Below are 16,027 nucleotides of genomic sequence, written 5' to 3'. Positions count from 1 at the left end.
TTTTTTCCCCTCCATGCAATAAAGTAATAAAAAACATCCAGGTCAGAGAATATACATGTGGGAGTTTCAAGTTAGCCTACAGGTTTTGCACTTAAAAGCACTCTATGTCAAACTTTACAATACTGTAACCAAAAATACAAGAACACAGTAGAGATCACTAGTGCATTTATCACTTCTGGTCACACTCTTCTCATCTTAAAGCCAGGTATATCTTAAAAATGCAGCTACTATAGCTGCTAGTCAGAAAAGAGGTGAAGCAGTGCTGTCATTTTGTTATGAATCCAAAATGAGCTTTCCATACAGGTAGGACTATTTTATACATAAAGTGTCATTTTAACTTCCTCCAGGAATGAGTACGGAGCCTCCTCTCATACAAAAATGCTTCTAGAAAGTATTTATACTGTATCTAAACTCTAGTTATTATCCTGTTTATAAAGCAGTAAAGTGGCACAATGTTGTTCTTGGCCCACTTGATAACACCTCCCTGGAAAAGACAGCTTAAAAGAACCCAACAACAAAACCCACAGAGGAAAAGGTAGAATCAAACTTTCTGTGCTTTGAAAGTGCACAATGTAGAGGTTAGTTCTTTTGTTGAAACATTTCTGTTCATTATGTTGCTGTTTAGTATTTACAGACTTTAAATGTCACTTTTCATAAACACTTATCACCTACCTATATGATTAATTCCCTACTTGAAATAGCAGGTCAGAAATACACAGGCAAAAAAGAATTTCTTATTCCCATTCAGGTAAGAATGGGACATTACCTGGGATAGTAGAACAGAAACCCATCACACTTTATCTGAAATGTATTGTGCTGATCTAAAGTGTTTACATTAAGTGACAGACAAAATACTTGCAGATACTTGCAAATACAGGATGAAAAAAATGGCTAAGAATTTTTCATAGTCCCTTCTAGAAGCAAACAGCCAAGCGAAAAGAATGTTCTGATACCATCAACTTACAACATAGGGAGTGTCTTGAGCCTTGGYGTCACTCTATTTCTTTACTATCCCAATACTAATGCTTGTTCCTTGCTGTGAAAAATGTTCTAAACTGCAAGCCAGATTCTACTTAGTTCCAATATAAATATTTAACACCCGGTACCTTTCTTATGACTATCCAAAAAACACAGATAAAACTATCTAACTTGTCACTGCCAGGATCTTGTGGGGCTTGACAACGATGCCTGTTTGTAGTCATGAAGCAAGAGCAGGAAGAAGGTTGCCAAGCGCTTGGAGTCTGACGGCGAGATAACCTGATAACTAAAACCTGTTCCACCCTATTAGGTCTAGTGTGAGCAGACCCATTGCATCATTTTGAAAATATTTAGGATACGAATAGAAACACTCGGTTTAACATCTCGCATTTGCATTACAGGGCAGAAATGCACGACTTTTAGTTTTATGTTTTGCCACATAATGGATTTCACATACTAAAAATACTACTATACTAACTACTATACAAACCTTCTCCACCAACTAAGCTACTAATATGTATTAACTTACTAACAATGTAACAATACTTACTAACAACGTTTAACGTTCGGTTAAGCACAGTAATTGCCACCYGAGTGTCACTACACCAAATCATACCGTATGATCCTACGCCTGTCTAAAACAATCTGAAAAAATGAAGTGATCTGAATTTAAGGTTGCTGTGAACAAGGACTGATAAATCTCTAAACTCTTCCTCCTTAACAAGTATTTTGCTGAGAGGATTCACACTTTCCTCACCACACGTTTTTCAGACCGAAATGTGGTTGGGAGCGCTCAGAATCCTCCGATGTTAYCAAGTGACTTCCAGGAAGCTTCTACTGCCAGCAAGTTCTTTTCTGGAGGAAATCCTTTTCAAGTACGAGGTGCTGTATGCTATGAATTGCTAACATAAATGTTTAATGGTCTTCCACATCACTATTGAGTCCCATAAACATTAATGTAATYTTCTTCCTTCTAGCAAGTAGAAGAGAATACAGAAAATTTTATTTGTTGCATAAAATATAAAGCAGAATTACTATGAGGCAGTCTGAATAGAACTATTTATGCCAGAAGGAACACAATGAATCAGTACAATGCGATTCCTTTGTATGGGAACAAATATCAGACCTGTTTTAAACTTGTATGTCGTTTTTAATCAAATATTAATGGACATACAAGACAACTGTCATTCTTCAGATGGAGTATTTGGAATTCTTTCAACTTTGGGGTAAAAGCAGTCTGTGTTGTGAAAAGCGCTCATCATTTTTAAATGCTCTTTCACGGAAGACTGAAAAAGGTACAAAGAATGAATTACCGGAGACTAAAACCTAATAATCTGAAATCCGTAACAGACAATGAGAGACCATAGTACCATGACTAGTAAAGATGCAAAAAAAAAAAATGTATTTTGCAGCGTGCACTCAGATACACATTTTACACACCTATGGAACAGGTTTTTATTAACMGACTAAAATTCTGCAACGAAATGTTCTATCTTTCTATTAGGCTGTCTGCTGAGAAATCTCTGTAAATGGTGGACTTTATAGATGAAGTTCAGAGGAAGAGGCCAGTTATAACTAGTATGTTCTGGAAAACATTCACAATTCCTTAATTCAGGTTAGGTAGGCATATAAAAAAGACTGTATAKTTTCTAATATTTCCAAACCTGGCAAGAGTAGTCATACAGCAAGTCTGTGTCCAACTGGTCAACGAGAACTTCCCTTTCTAGCTGTATACAGCTTGATTTCTAGCACTGACAGATCCTGAGATACTGGATGTGACACTTGTCACTGGTCCAGGGCTCAGCACTCAGAACGGCCTGGGCCTTGCGCCAGGGTAATTTCAGGAGGATGAAAGAAACACCTTTCTGGCAAACYGATTCTGGTTTCTTTCTGCTTTTAAACAGTCACTTGAAGCTGTTCAGAGTTTTGGAATGGTAGAACTCATCCTGGCAGAACTAGGCTAGTAAACAGAATAAACACAAATTAACCAAAARCGTACAACACAACTGTATTAAAAAGGTCATTTAGTATTTTATATTGTTTTCTAAGTTATGACTACAAAATTAAGAAGTATCACCTTGCCACTTGGCTAGCAAACATAAAAAATATGAACCAACTTGTAATTTGTCTCAAGTGGTGGCATTCATTACACTTAAGCACATGTACATGCAGCAAAGCCCCTTATCATATATCACTGCGATATATCAGCAAGAAAGAAGTTATGGAAAGAAGTGATGCAGAATTGGAATTCACACCGTGTTCCTTCCAACATTTGCTGCGGGAGCATGGGTCAGTCTCAACTATGTCAAAGRATATAATGGTCAGAAGTTTTGCTAKGTAAATAGATTGGTCTGAAATCTCAGATACAGGCTCCTTTCATAGTTCCAAAGCTTCAGATGTAAAATGGGTACCAATGCACTGACACCCAACTTAGYAGCCTCTTCCTCTGTCCCAATGGTGAAAGAAGGCCTCTGTCAATGAAGAATTCACAGTACAGGTTTTCATCACGTAAAAGATATTTCAGGAATCCCAAAGCAGGTATCACAAACTTCACACAACATGGTTACTACAGATGCAAAAATAGCAGGACCGTGAATAAGAGATGAGCGAGCRGACACAAAGGTAAACACATCCTGCCCACAAAACAGGATTTCTCACTTGATGCGATAGTTGTGCCTACTTCTTGGAGAGGACCATTGCAGGCTGTTCTTTAGCTCTCAGTAAAAGGAGCAGTAGAACGTATCTGTCCCCTTAAAACAACTTTTTGCTTATTTTTTTCTTTCTTGGAAGTATTTGCATCTTCAAATTTTAGTATAGAAATCTTAGCATCATCTGTGTTGTTCAAATAATTTTTGCATTATGTTTCAAGAAACCTTTTTAAGTTACAGGTTAGCACAAAAGACACTGGTCAAGAATCACAGCTAATTCTGTGCCCAAATTAATTTAAATGAAATCCCCTGAGAGAAACAATGGACAATCTGGATGAAATACTCAGTGGTGGACTTAATAGGGATTTAGGACTATGTATACAATAAAATGGGGCTGATGCCAGGCATTTGAAGAGATGAAGTGCAGATTCTTGAAATGGAAAACAGATGTTACAATTTCAGTACTAAATGATTCTAATAAAAACTGCAATTTACATGGTAAAGTAGCATAAATAATACAACATGACAATAACCTGCTCCCATTGTTTTAGCTGCATACAAGGGAGGAAAGGAACAGTTCTGAGTTGCAGCGTGTCAACACAGTTAACTTCAAAAATCAGCTATATTGACAGCTAGATTGCTGAGAAGTTGCAATACGGTAAGTAATTTGGAGTTTGTGTATCCAAGGGGTTAGAAGACAGATGAATAAAATGTTTAAGTCATACTTAAACATACCCGAAAAATTCTAACAAAATGGTCGGGACTGTTATGGATGCACCACTCTACTAAAGTAAAGCCAAGCACTACAGGGTACTGCGAGAGRAGTCATCTCGCAAGGTGCATTGCCTAAAACACCACTAAGCAAGTTAAACAAAAAGCAAATCAGTGGTATTAAAAAAAAAAGTGAGAGACCTACTTGAACACTATATAGTATCAAGAAATTCTAGTTACTACAAATTGCTGAGGCAATTGCYAATTATATTTTATGTGCTACTGTCCCACAAAACATTGAGCTTTTTGAGAACTATTTTATTTGCTGTTCCACTTGAGCAATACTTGCAGCTACCACAGCTCAGTCTTATACATTTAACGAACAAAACTCTCAATTCCTTCTCTTGCACTACAGAAAAAATAAAAGTATTGAGATTAATTATTAGAATTGCAGGCWATTTCTGGAAGTTAACTGCAACTGCAACATACTTTACTGTCATTTTACCTCCTGYTCGTGTTCTGAAATACTTGGTGATATACCAATACAGGGTGATATAATGTGAACAGTATCACAACTGATCAAACCTCCGTTCTCGAACTTCTGGTCAACGCCCCCGATWGCAGATCCAATGAAAACCATGAAATACCAGACAGTTAAGAACTAGCGTTGTTGGTTGATGTCTTTGCATATTTTAATTTGAAATTAAAGTTACCTTTCTSACTCTACTATAAAGTACCAAATTATCCAAAAATAATATTTTGGATATATTTGTACTTAAGCTGTTTAATAYCATGTGTTTCCAACAGAGAAACAGGATTCCATGAATCATCATACACTAAGAGATTATATACTAACAGATAGTATTTCACAAAAATTGCTGGATCTAATTCTGAGGATTAAATCTTGGCTGTATGTTAACAAGCAAGTAAGTAAGGTCTTTCAAATCTTACGCCAGCCAACGTCAGTCTCTTTACCTTGTACTTACCCAAATACTTCAGTGGAAAGCAGTAAAAATGCCCTCTGGTTTACATTAAAAACATGCTTGGTTTACATGGCAGATTAAGAAATCTGCATATGGAGACATAAACACAACAAAGCAAATGGGTAATCCAAGCAGTATGACCAACATGTACAATGACTGATGATTTTAGCACACATGTCYTGCCAAATTACTTTGTGTGGAAAACAGATTGATTTTTTTTAAAAAAGGAATCCTGTTAGCGTGTCTACACGTTCCTTTGTTAAGATTCAGTGCAACTTTCTTATCCGACACTTGCTATTACTTAAGTTCATTTGTAATGCTAACAGCTATAAATTAAAACAAATTAGCTYTTCCGATACCTTATTTAAAACTGAACAGAAATGTAGACTGTGCAGCATACAGACTGAGATGTCTCTGAATGCATTCAAAGGCAACGACCCAAGGCTGTATGTCGTATTCTTAGTTGGTGGCAGGGAAATCAGTGACTTAGCAAAGGGCTTTGAAGTGGAGAGTACTAGAGTACTCCAGTACTGGAGAAGTACTAGAACAAGAATTATTCTTATGCAACCTGCACCTAAGAAAGAGAACATGTAATCCTTAGACGTTTCTACTGGAGCCTAGCAAGAAGCAGCACAGATAATCTATCTATTTTAGCCAGAAGTTTAAACAGCCTACGCATACTTTTCACAGTTAGTCTACAAAGACTATTTAACAAACAAGGATTAAGATTCCAAATAGGACAGATGACTCCAGACAAATTTAATGTAGAATGCATATAGTCTCCTAAGACTAACTGCGAGAGATGCTATGGATTGCCCACATTTTTAAGTCTTTAATCAAGACTGTTGGTAAGGTATTTTGAAACTTAGTCAGATGGAGATTTGAAGGCTTTGATGTAGGAATACTAACTGGTAAATCATCCAGCTAGTATTATCATGTATGTCAACTAGCTGGTATTATCAAGTATGTCACCTTGATCTGCGTATGTCACTGTATCTCAGCTATCACACACACTGATCCCAAGGTCAGGATCTGGCATTTCCACCATTCATACTGTAAATCTGTACATATCTCACTTTGAATAAACATTACTCCAAATGAAGCCAAGCTGAAGCACAAATAAAGGCAGACTGGTACTAAAGTCATTATTTTGAATTCCTGCCACTAAGTGATTCAGAAAAAATAATCAAGAAGAAGACAACATTTTAAAGTTGACCTGCGAACATGTAACAACTTCAAGGTTGTGTCGTGGATGATTCAAATAAACACGGTCCTTTCAGCACACTGCTGGTATTTATTATGCTTTCTGTTGCTTCTCAAGTCCATGAAAGAGCTGAATCTTTTCTAAAGAAATCCCTTTTTTTTTTCTTTTTTTTTCCCCTCAGGTATCTTGTTATTTCTGTAGTTCATTGTGATTTCTTATAACAACATTTTACAGGGCAACCTATCGCAAGGCTGGCACCAGTGACTGAGAAAAACAAAAGCAGAACAAAAATCATCATGCTTGTTACCAGTATAAGCAACAAACCAAAATAAAGGAAACATGCGTGTCTGTCTGTCTGTACATCTCTACATAAAACTATGTATTTGCCCTGAAACAGTCTTTATTCTGGCATATCTATATTACAGGCTATATAGCCTGGTTTCTTTCCTTCTTAAAAGAAATGATTGACTCATAATAAAAATTTAGGTAATAAAATGGCAGGGATAAATTCTGCAGTTGCTGCTTCTTCAGCAGTCGTCCTGATTTGGTGTTGTTGTTGAGGAGGCTCTAACTTAAAAACAGCATGGGAACAGCGATGCCAACACAACTTTAGTATCTGACATTAAGAGTCTCAGTTCTCCCATATCTCTTGTTTTCTCCTAGAAATTATTACTTTTCTACCATTCTCCCAGACGGTCTATAGGATTTTGACTAGTTTAGAAAAGAAATATGGAGTACCTTGTAGTCCTTTCTACTTTTATTTTTTTAATCAAATAAAGCATGTAGAAGTAGATTATAGACTCTAATATCATACCAAATTTCCCATAGAGTTATGCTATTGACTGACACTGCACTATCTTTTCAGGTTTTGTTGGCTCTCTAACACTATACAACAGCAACTTAGTATTTCACTATCTCAATTAAGCTCTTAGAGAAACTGAAGTTCCAGTGACCTTTAGCCATGTCAGCAGGAACCACCTTCTCAGTTTTCCTCTCTTGTGGAAGGCTTTCAAGGTCCCCAAGATGTGAGTAAAGTCTGCAGAAGAAAAGATTTTGACACTTACCTAATTTCCCTTTTCAAAATAAATGAAAAACTACGGCCTCTCCAAGAAGGATGGGAGAAAAACAATTATAAAATGGGTGGAAACATTTCAAACGCTTTTAATGTTTGTTTCATTTGGCTTTTCCCTCATCTCTGAAAATTCTCCTGAACACATTAGTTCATGGCCATTCAAAAATGGTTGTTCAAATGCAAAAAAATGACCCCCAAATCTACAATCAAGCCAAAGCTGGAAGTCAGGAAAGATCTCATAATAAGCTATGTATATAGCAACAATTTAACTGAAAAAAAGGGGAGAAGCTAAGACTCTAACACATAAATAAAGGGAATATTAGAGCCATTCAGAGTATAGCTGAAAGGTACTGAAAATCCAGAAGTGATAAATAAATAAATAAATCTTTTATCATTTTTAGTCTTTTCTATCAAATGCTGCATCCTCGACTTTCTAGCTAATCTCTGACTTACACTGTTTATGACTCTGTTAGGGTGTCATCTTCAACCTGCTTCCATCTCCACCTGAAGAAACAGCTTTCTGTATTCTAGCCAACTTTCTACAGCAGCTTGAGCTTTGCTTGCCATGTCAGGTATCTCCTCACATTCACAGTCCTCCGACTGTGTCTGTTTCCTAGACCCTTCAAACAGAAAAGGGAAAAGGGAATTTCCTCAGTAATCCAACAAGTATTGCAATACGCACAACTGAATTCACACAGCAGAAAATCAGTGCTGCCCCCAAGACACCTGGGCAACGTAACAGTTTTTAAAATATGCAAAATGGCTTCCCAGAAGTTGAGACTCTCTAAAATACAGACTTTACCAGTTATGAGGAATATAATTCTATTTTTATAAAATCAAAGCTGTTGTATATTTTTGTAATAGTTTCATTTAAAAACTACTTATCTAGAAGATAAATCAGCTTCTGTTTTGCAACAAGACAGAAGACATTCCACTAACAAGCCAAGACTCAAGGTCCCGTAGTCTTCATGTTGGTTAGGGCCGAAGCATAGCCTGGAGATGGTAGGAATTTGTGACTGCATATGCACGAACAGTTGGAACGGCTGGCAGCTGAACAGCATAGAGACAAGCTGCACACCATTTCCTTCGAGAATACAGGCATGTATTCGAGTCAGCTAGAGGCGAAGCTCCAGATGCTCAAGAGACACAGTTAAGACACAAAGCAGATGCTGTCTCAGGACAAACTCCCAACATAGCAACTATGACTGAGCTGCTCAAGAGCCACAGATTAGTCACTSACAGACAAGGACAGAAGAAGGAAAGTTCAAGCAGCCTTATTTTTCAGATTTGGGATGGTAAGATTATTTGAACTACCTGCAGGCACACAGAAGGTCTGTAACAGAGCCCCAACCTCCATCCGAACATGAATCCCAGTCCGCTGCCTCCATTACACCGCTACTTGGTTTCTTGTCTCTAAGTTTTAGCTGCTATCAACATGTCACTCCTTGAGATAATTGTTTTGCAAGTGGAACCAAGTTAAAAAACTCCATTGATGCAGAAAACAGAAAAAACATTGAGTTTCATTTTCCCTAGCATTGCCGAGCCAACGCAGCTATGGGAATGCGATACTAATTCTCTTCTGGTTTGTGCATCAACCGATTTATTAACTAAATTCCAATCACAGAACAAGTACCTGCAAGAGCGACACTTCACAGGAGCTCAAGTACATTTATAATGCTCTTTTAAGAGGCTAGCATTGTTTGCTTCTGCGAACGTGTGATGAACAATATAAATGTCCACTACAATCACGTAACAAAAAGTTTTTACAAATGCTTTCTGGTAAGCTCTTTTAGTACTTAAAATTCAGAACATGCTATATAATACAGTAAAGCTCATCGAAATCCGTAAGAATGTTTGGCAGCTCAAGGAGGGCTTAGGAGGACCAGCCATCTAACTCCCGCAGAGCTTCTCCTCTCAGTCGTCTCTGGATCCTGAGAACAGATCATTGCATACTCCTTGTATTACTAAGTACCGTTTTTGTCTCCTCTGAGGCTGAAAACAAGATCTTGTTTTCTCACCACATACTGAAATTAAAATAAATAAATAAATAAATGTAGCCATTCCTTCTCCTACCACCACCTTCACTTTCCCTTTTGCTGCTGCTCAGGTTGATGTCCTACTTACATTCTTAAGGATACTGACAATTCAACAGCTTTCCCTTCTCCCCCTTTTCTGGCTGCTGACAGCTCTCTGTTGCAAATGAACATACAATAGAGGTGGACCTAGTGACCCCAGCTTSGTATTTCTGAACGCACAGTCACATGTGTGTACAGAAAATACTCAAGTCCCTCCATTCAAACTGACTGCAGACGAAATCAGATTGGTCAGACAYGTGACTGGAGGGGAAGGAAGATAAAAAAGTAAAACTTAAAAAGAACCAAGATACAGACTAATTAAACTACAGTTTATTTTATGTGAAAATAGTTTTCCTAATATTTGTTCAACTTCATTGATTGGCGAAGCGGACATCACTCTATTCTGATTTCCTACATGCAAATGCAAAAGCATTTTTAAAAGTAGTACAGGTCAGTTCACCCATTTCTTTTAATTCTTAAGCTAAAATGTCTGAGCAAACCATTAAAACTATTTTTATATTGATTCACTTCTTCCAAACACAGTTTACTTTGTGCATTTCATTCAATGTGCATTCATGTCTTTTTTGTTAACTTCACTTGTTGTAATTTTTAAAATAGATGTTATTTGAAAAGCCCATAAACAAAGGAAATTAGAGTGACTGAATTCAACAACTTCCTACTTTTCAATGTCTGCTCTTTGAATTTTGTTATGCACTGCCTTCGGAAAATACTACCTCTTCTGTTTCCTCATACCTGTATTGATTTCTGAGAACTATAGTTAGTGTCTTTGAACAGAAAGCTCTGCTTTAGATATAGCTTAACATCTACAAAGAGATTAAATGTTACATGCATGCACTGATTCTGAAATTCCCTTCCTTTGACAGAACTGATGCAAGATAGTCTGGTGTACTTTGAGACACTCATTTGCCAGCAATGAAACTGTCATTCAGAATTAAAAAGCCTCAGGGCAAGGGATTTTGATTACCGTAGCATGAGAAAAGTAAGAACTCTTAAAAGAAAAAGGTATATACATGTAACTAAGCACGAACTGCTGACAATTAAAAACTGGAAATATTACTTCATCACCTTCCACAAATTATTGTTATCATATGGCCACTTCCACGCTAGGACACTTGTGGTTACAATGCTCAGAGCTTGCCTAATTACCAGACATCCAGGATCTGAGTCTTAGAGCACCCTATGGACACCTTATCTCAGAAGTTGCCAAAAAATACAGCAATGTGTTCCATTACACGTTTAGAAAGTACTCCATCCTTCACCTTTACAGGAGTTCCCTGCTTTTTCTCCTGAGCCCTTAAACAGATTCCTCTTACAGCTTCCCATTCAAAAGTCACATGGGAACGAAATCAGCTGCAGCATAAAGTTCCTCAGCTCCAAACTTTAGCATTTCATTTTCTTACCAGCACATGGAAGTCAAGTGTCCAGTCTTTTCCTTTGAATACTCCACTCCTCCTCATGATATAAAATCTGATGAACACTGGATTTTTTCTTCCTTAGCTCCCTAGCAGCAGAATCGTGCTAAACGATAGTGACCTTCATATAAAATGTCTCACTCACGGGCACTCAGTTAAGACAACGCAGCGAGTTCTTGAGCCATTAGACAGGCAGGGAGCTTTAAAAGGGTTAGTAAGAATGTCATCATCTAGATCCCTTCTAATTCCCCGTGTTTTATATTCAGGGTGCATCTGCACCAACAACCCAGGCCTGATTTTTGGTAAGAGGCCAGATATTCCAAAGCTTGTCCAACAATATCCGCTTTATGGAAAAACACATTTGTATTACATTAGCTGCTCTTCCATCCAAATCCCACTGGAATCAGTGGAAAGACATCTTTGGAAATCAGTGGGAGCTGGACCTAGAAATATGTCTGAAAACCAGCATTAGTTCTAGTCTTCAGTTGCCAGTCAAGTGTCATTCTACAAAAGCTATTGGATTGATTCACCTTGATTCACCAGGAATAGCTTGCTGAAATCAGTTTACTTCATGGCTCTCGCTAAGTGTGGAACATTTTGAATTTGCAGTTGTGAGATTTGTTGTACCACAAACAGCGCGTGATTAACTCCAAACCCTTTCCCCTCAGACAGTAACTTACAGGGCTTCCACAGGGACGACACTTTGCCTGTATCTTCTAAAGGTGCTGAACTCTGAAGGATTTCTGTGGCGTTCATTTTTGCAGTCAGTTTATAAAACTATTCCTTAGTCTTCCAACTTTATCTCAAGTTAAACAAACCTCAGCTCACCAGGGCAACTACCARAAGTCAGGCCATATGAAGAGTAATTTTGACATAAAACCTTTTGGTGGCTGCTTCACAACACACCTCAATCTCTTTTATGCATTTTCCATTAGGATTCATCACAGCCTTAAGCAGAGCCAGAGATTCATTTTATCAACCCCAATTTGCCAAACAATGCAAATGCCTCAATGTTAAATTCACACTTGCAAACATTTTTTTTACTTATAATAAGCAACATTTTTTGTCAGTCTTTAATAAAGGCTTCAAGTTAGAGCAGTAAATCTTTGGATTTCTGGGTGTTCTTCCAGAACACCCAGGTTTGTTTTTATCTTCAAAGGTTTTAAGAACCATGCTTACGTTTCTGTCTCACAAGTTAATGACGTTTTTCCTCAGTGTGTCCGAGATGTTTTTATGTGCGTTTTTAGTGATGATTTGTTCCTCCTTCTGTACAGAACTTGGTTGTAATTTCTGAAACAAAATTTGCATACATGCTCCTGAGACCAAACTGAAATGTGCCTCATTTCTTCACTCTTTTTTCGATTTTCTCTCACACAAAAACAACTGCAAGTACAGGATTTATGTTAGCAGTCTCTAAGAAACTGACACAAATTTTAAATGCACTTAGCAAACACTACATCCACCTTTAATGAAGGAGGAGATGAGAACTTGAACCTTGCTAATCCATCATTATTTTTCAAATACAAATACTTAAGTAAGACTGTATTTATAAGTAGCACAGATAAGGCTCACGGTTGTTTAGCATTTTCTTATACAAATTTAAGAGAAGATCCTTTTATTTAGAGCTCTCAATTTGAAGATCAAATTTGAATCAATTCCTCCCTCACTGATCTCACAGAAAGGCAGGGAGGTTTATTAGCCTCCAGAAAATATCACTGTCGTTTAACAGACATGCCAAAATACCACCGCGAAAGATAAGAAAAACTGTCAGTGAGAATGGGAAGAGGTGGAGAATCATGTGTGCCACTATGACTAGATTCCACTGCAACTGAAAATATGCTAACACTAGAATAAAGGGAGAGGAGAAAAATGTATCTTGTCTATATTGCCTAGCACCATAAATAATTGAGCCCTAAATATRCACGCAAAATAGGTAAGTAATTGCCTTGGATAAGGTCTTGGGAAACCAAACATAAAAGACAACTCAGCAGAGAAGCAGGAAGCAAATTTAGAGTATTTTTTGGCTCATTTTAGGTTTCAAGTTCTGTGGCTGAAGCTGCTTAGGATTAGTTTCAGTTAAAGCCAACAGCAGTCAAAAAGAAGTTAGGAAATACGTTTCAGTAAATCAGTTTAGATTGCAAAATATGAAAGGATCAAGTGACGAAAGTAAGCCTACAAAAAGGGGCTTTGGCCAGGGAGGCAGTTCAGTACTTGTTCCTGCTCCCTAAAGAGACAACGAGCACCCTCGATCGTTCAAGTGCTAAGGATGCATCTGGTGCTCAGAGCAGAACTGGAGAAAAATTCACGCGCTGCACTCATTAGGAAGATGTCCCGGGACCCCAAACGCCCACAGCTTGGTAAGATGAAGCCTCTTAGCCTCTGTCCTCTGTCTTTCATCTAGTTGAAGCTCTTTTTCAGTTGTGATTCTGCTGTTTTATTCCCTGCTTCAGGCCTTGAGCACACGTCTCCTGAGGATTTGGCTGCCCAGGTGCACGGCCAGTTTTGTGAATGCAGCCATCCAGCCTTGAATCACAGAGCTGCAAGGTGCCTTCTGCCCTCTCGTCACCCAAAGGGGCTCTGAACATCAGGCTCTCGCTGCCGGTCTCTGAGCTATGCTGCAGGTACGCCTGTACTGGGTCTTGTGCCTCCCTTGTCCTGACCTGCTGACTTGACTTTCTGGCTTGACTTTGGACCTGTCACATCACTAGGGACTTGCCTGCTGATCTGGATCGACAAGCGTCACCAGACCGCTCTGCCTTCTTGCTCAAGCCCTGCAAAACTGCACCCTTGCCGGCGAGGCCACTGCCTTCGCCTGCCTTGCTGGGACTCTCACCTCCAGGTCTGCCTGCCCCTATGGACAGGCATGCCCTTGCTGCTGACACATAGGTAAGATTAACCAGAATGGTATTTATTTTTCTTCTGTCAAAGCACCCTACTACTCAGAATTCCAGTAAGGGAAACATCTCCTGCTCGGAGCAATGCAGCTTGCTTACTGAAGAGAGAGGAGCAACCTGCAATAAGCAAATGAATGTGGCTCTAGGTAAGCGGGAACTCACTGAATCAAGATAAGCAGAAAATACACAACTCTAATTTTCACCTTAATCAGGGGAAAATCAGAGAGCTAGAGATGTTATCTGTGTTTTGCTGTATGTCATTATGTAACACTGCCAATAACAGACATCCAAAACCTAGACAGTCCTGAAGCCCTTAATAATGTGTGATAAAAAGAAGAAAATAAAAGAAGAATGTAACTGCTCCTGCAGGCCCTACATAATTTTTGAAGTGCAGGCAAAATGCTGCTTTTTTACTCTTAATTCAGAAATGTGAGAAGATCTGAGTTCAATTAAAAATGGTTCCTGAAAAGTTTTACATTACTAGAAAGGTTCTTGAAAGGTTTCACATTGCTAGAAGAAGGGTCATACTGTTTAACATTACTGGGACACATGCTAGGCCCCCAGGCTATAGCTCTCAAATAGACACATATATTTGCCTTGCAGAAACATTGACTAGGCTGACATCCGGGCTCCAAGCAATCTTTTTATCCCTATTTCAACAAATGACTCTTGCCAGAAGTGCTGACTTCACGGCAGCATCAAGGAAAATATATGCTGAAGCACTAAAATTCTATACGATTAAGTTCCTTGCAAACAAACCAAAATGATTTTGCCTGCTCTGGGAGTGATGGAAAAAGGAAGCTCAAATAGTTTTCAATTCTGAGACCTCAAGTGAGTATTATAACCCAAAACCACAGAGCCAGCCACTCAGTTCCTATTAGGAAGTCCTTCAGAGTGAAATGCAGAAGTTTGTGGGAAGCACACATATCTCATAGGCAAAATCACGGAACACCTTTTACTCCTCAGATGTTGTCAAATCTCTTATTTTCAGACCTTTACCACCTCATGTCTTGCTACCCAGATCTGCAATCTAGCACTGCAGAAGTTTTAAGTAGAGTGCAAGAGTGTAACGCATTTAAGAGCCGACTGGCAATGCTATYCCTGATAGGTGCTCACCAGCTCACCACAAAATTGGAAGATTGTGCAACTACGGCCTTGGGCGTTACTCAGAAGAGGACATTATTTGTTTCATATGAGTAGGACTATCTGGTCATTGCTACCAGGTAATCTTAAGAGAACTCCTGACTGAAGGAGCTGGGGAGGGGCGGGGGGAGGGGAGGAGGAAATTTTCTAATTTAAAGACCTGATTTCTGCCTACTTACAGTTCTTCAGTAAAGTTTCATATGTCATTTAAGAAGAGAGAAATTGTTCTTTGGACCAAACCCAGGATCCATATAACTCAGCATTCACGATCTGATAGTGACCAGCAAAAGATACTTCAGCAAGAAATACRAAAGTTGTCAAGTAAGACTTAATCTTACGACTAGCAGTTTTTAAAAATTAGAAGATTAACTTCACACTACAAAATTTTTTGCCTTATTCTGTGTTAGCAAAGAGAACTCAAGCTGTAAAATAAGTATTTTATTCCCATTAAAAAGATTCTGTTGACTGACATCTATGACCACATCTGTCTTGCGTTCATTCTACAATGCTTTTGTTCTTTAAAAAAAAAAAAAAACGGTCAACTACAATCTGTTCTCACACTTCAAAAGCTCCATAGATGGGTTGACACTACGCAACTGTAAAAAGTTTTATTCACAGCCATTTAAGTCATTGGTAAAGCGCTCTTTGACTTCAGAGATTTCCTACAAAAAACTCAAGATTTTAATTTAGAAGTTCAAAGTCTCAGAGTATCAATTAACAAGAGTGGAAAGATAGAGGAAATCAAAATCCTGCAATCACCACAACCAACGGAACTGAAATATTTTGGGTCTCAGAATGTGAAACTAAATTTAACTATCTTACCTCACCACAATGTATCTTATAACAAGATAGGAGATAAAATCTTTTGTCCACAAGGTGGCACTTA

General features: G+C 38.3%; 1 protein-coding gene across 1 annotated transcript in view; it reads right to left on the bottom strand.

Moving 5' to 3' along the window:
- THSD4 (thrombospondin type 1 domain containing 4) overlaps positions 1-16,027 on the bottom strand; it is a 359,658-nt gene that overhangs the window by 77,925 nt on the left and 265,706 nt on the right. The window lies entirely within an intron of this gene.

This window comes from Rhea americana, unplaced genomic scaffold (assembly GCF_003343005.1).
Source record: "Rhea americana isolate MKP2758 unplaced genomic scaffold, rheAme1 scaffold_2, whole genome shotgun sequence".
Classification (NCBI taxonomy): Eukaryota; Metazoa; Chordata; class Aves; order Rheiformes; family Rheidae; genus Rhea; species Rhea americana.
This window is presented reverse-complemented; position numbering and strand designations above follow the sequence as displayed.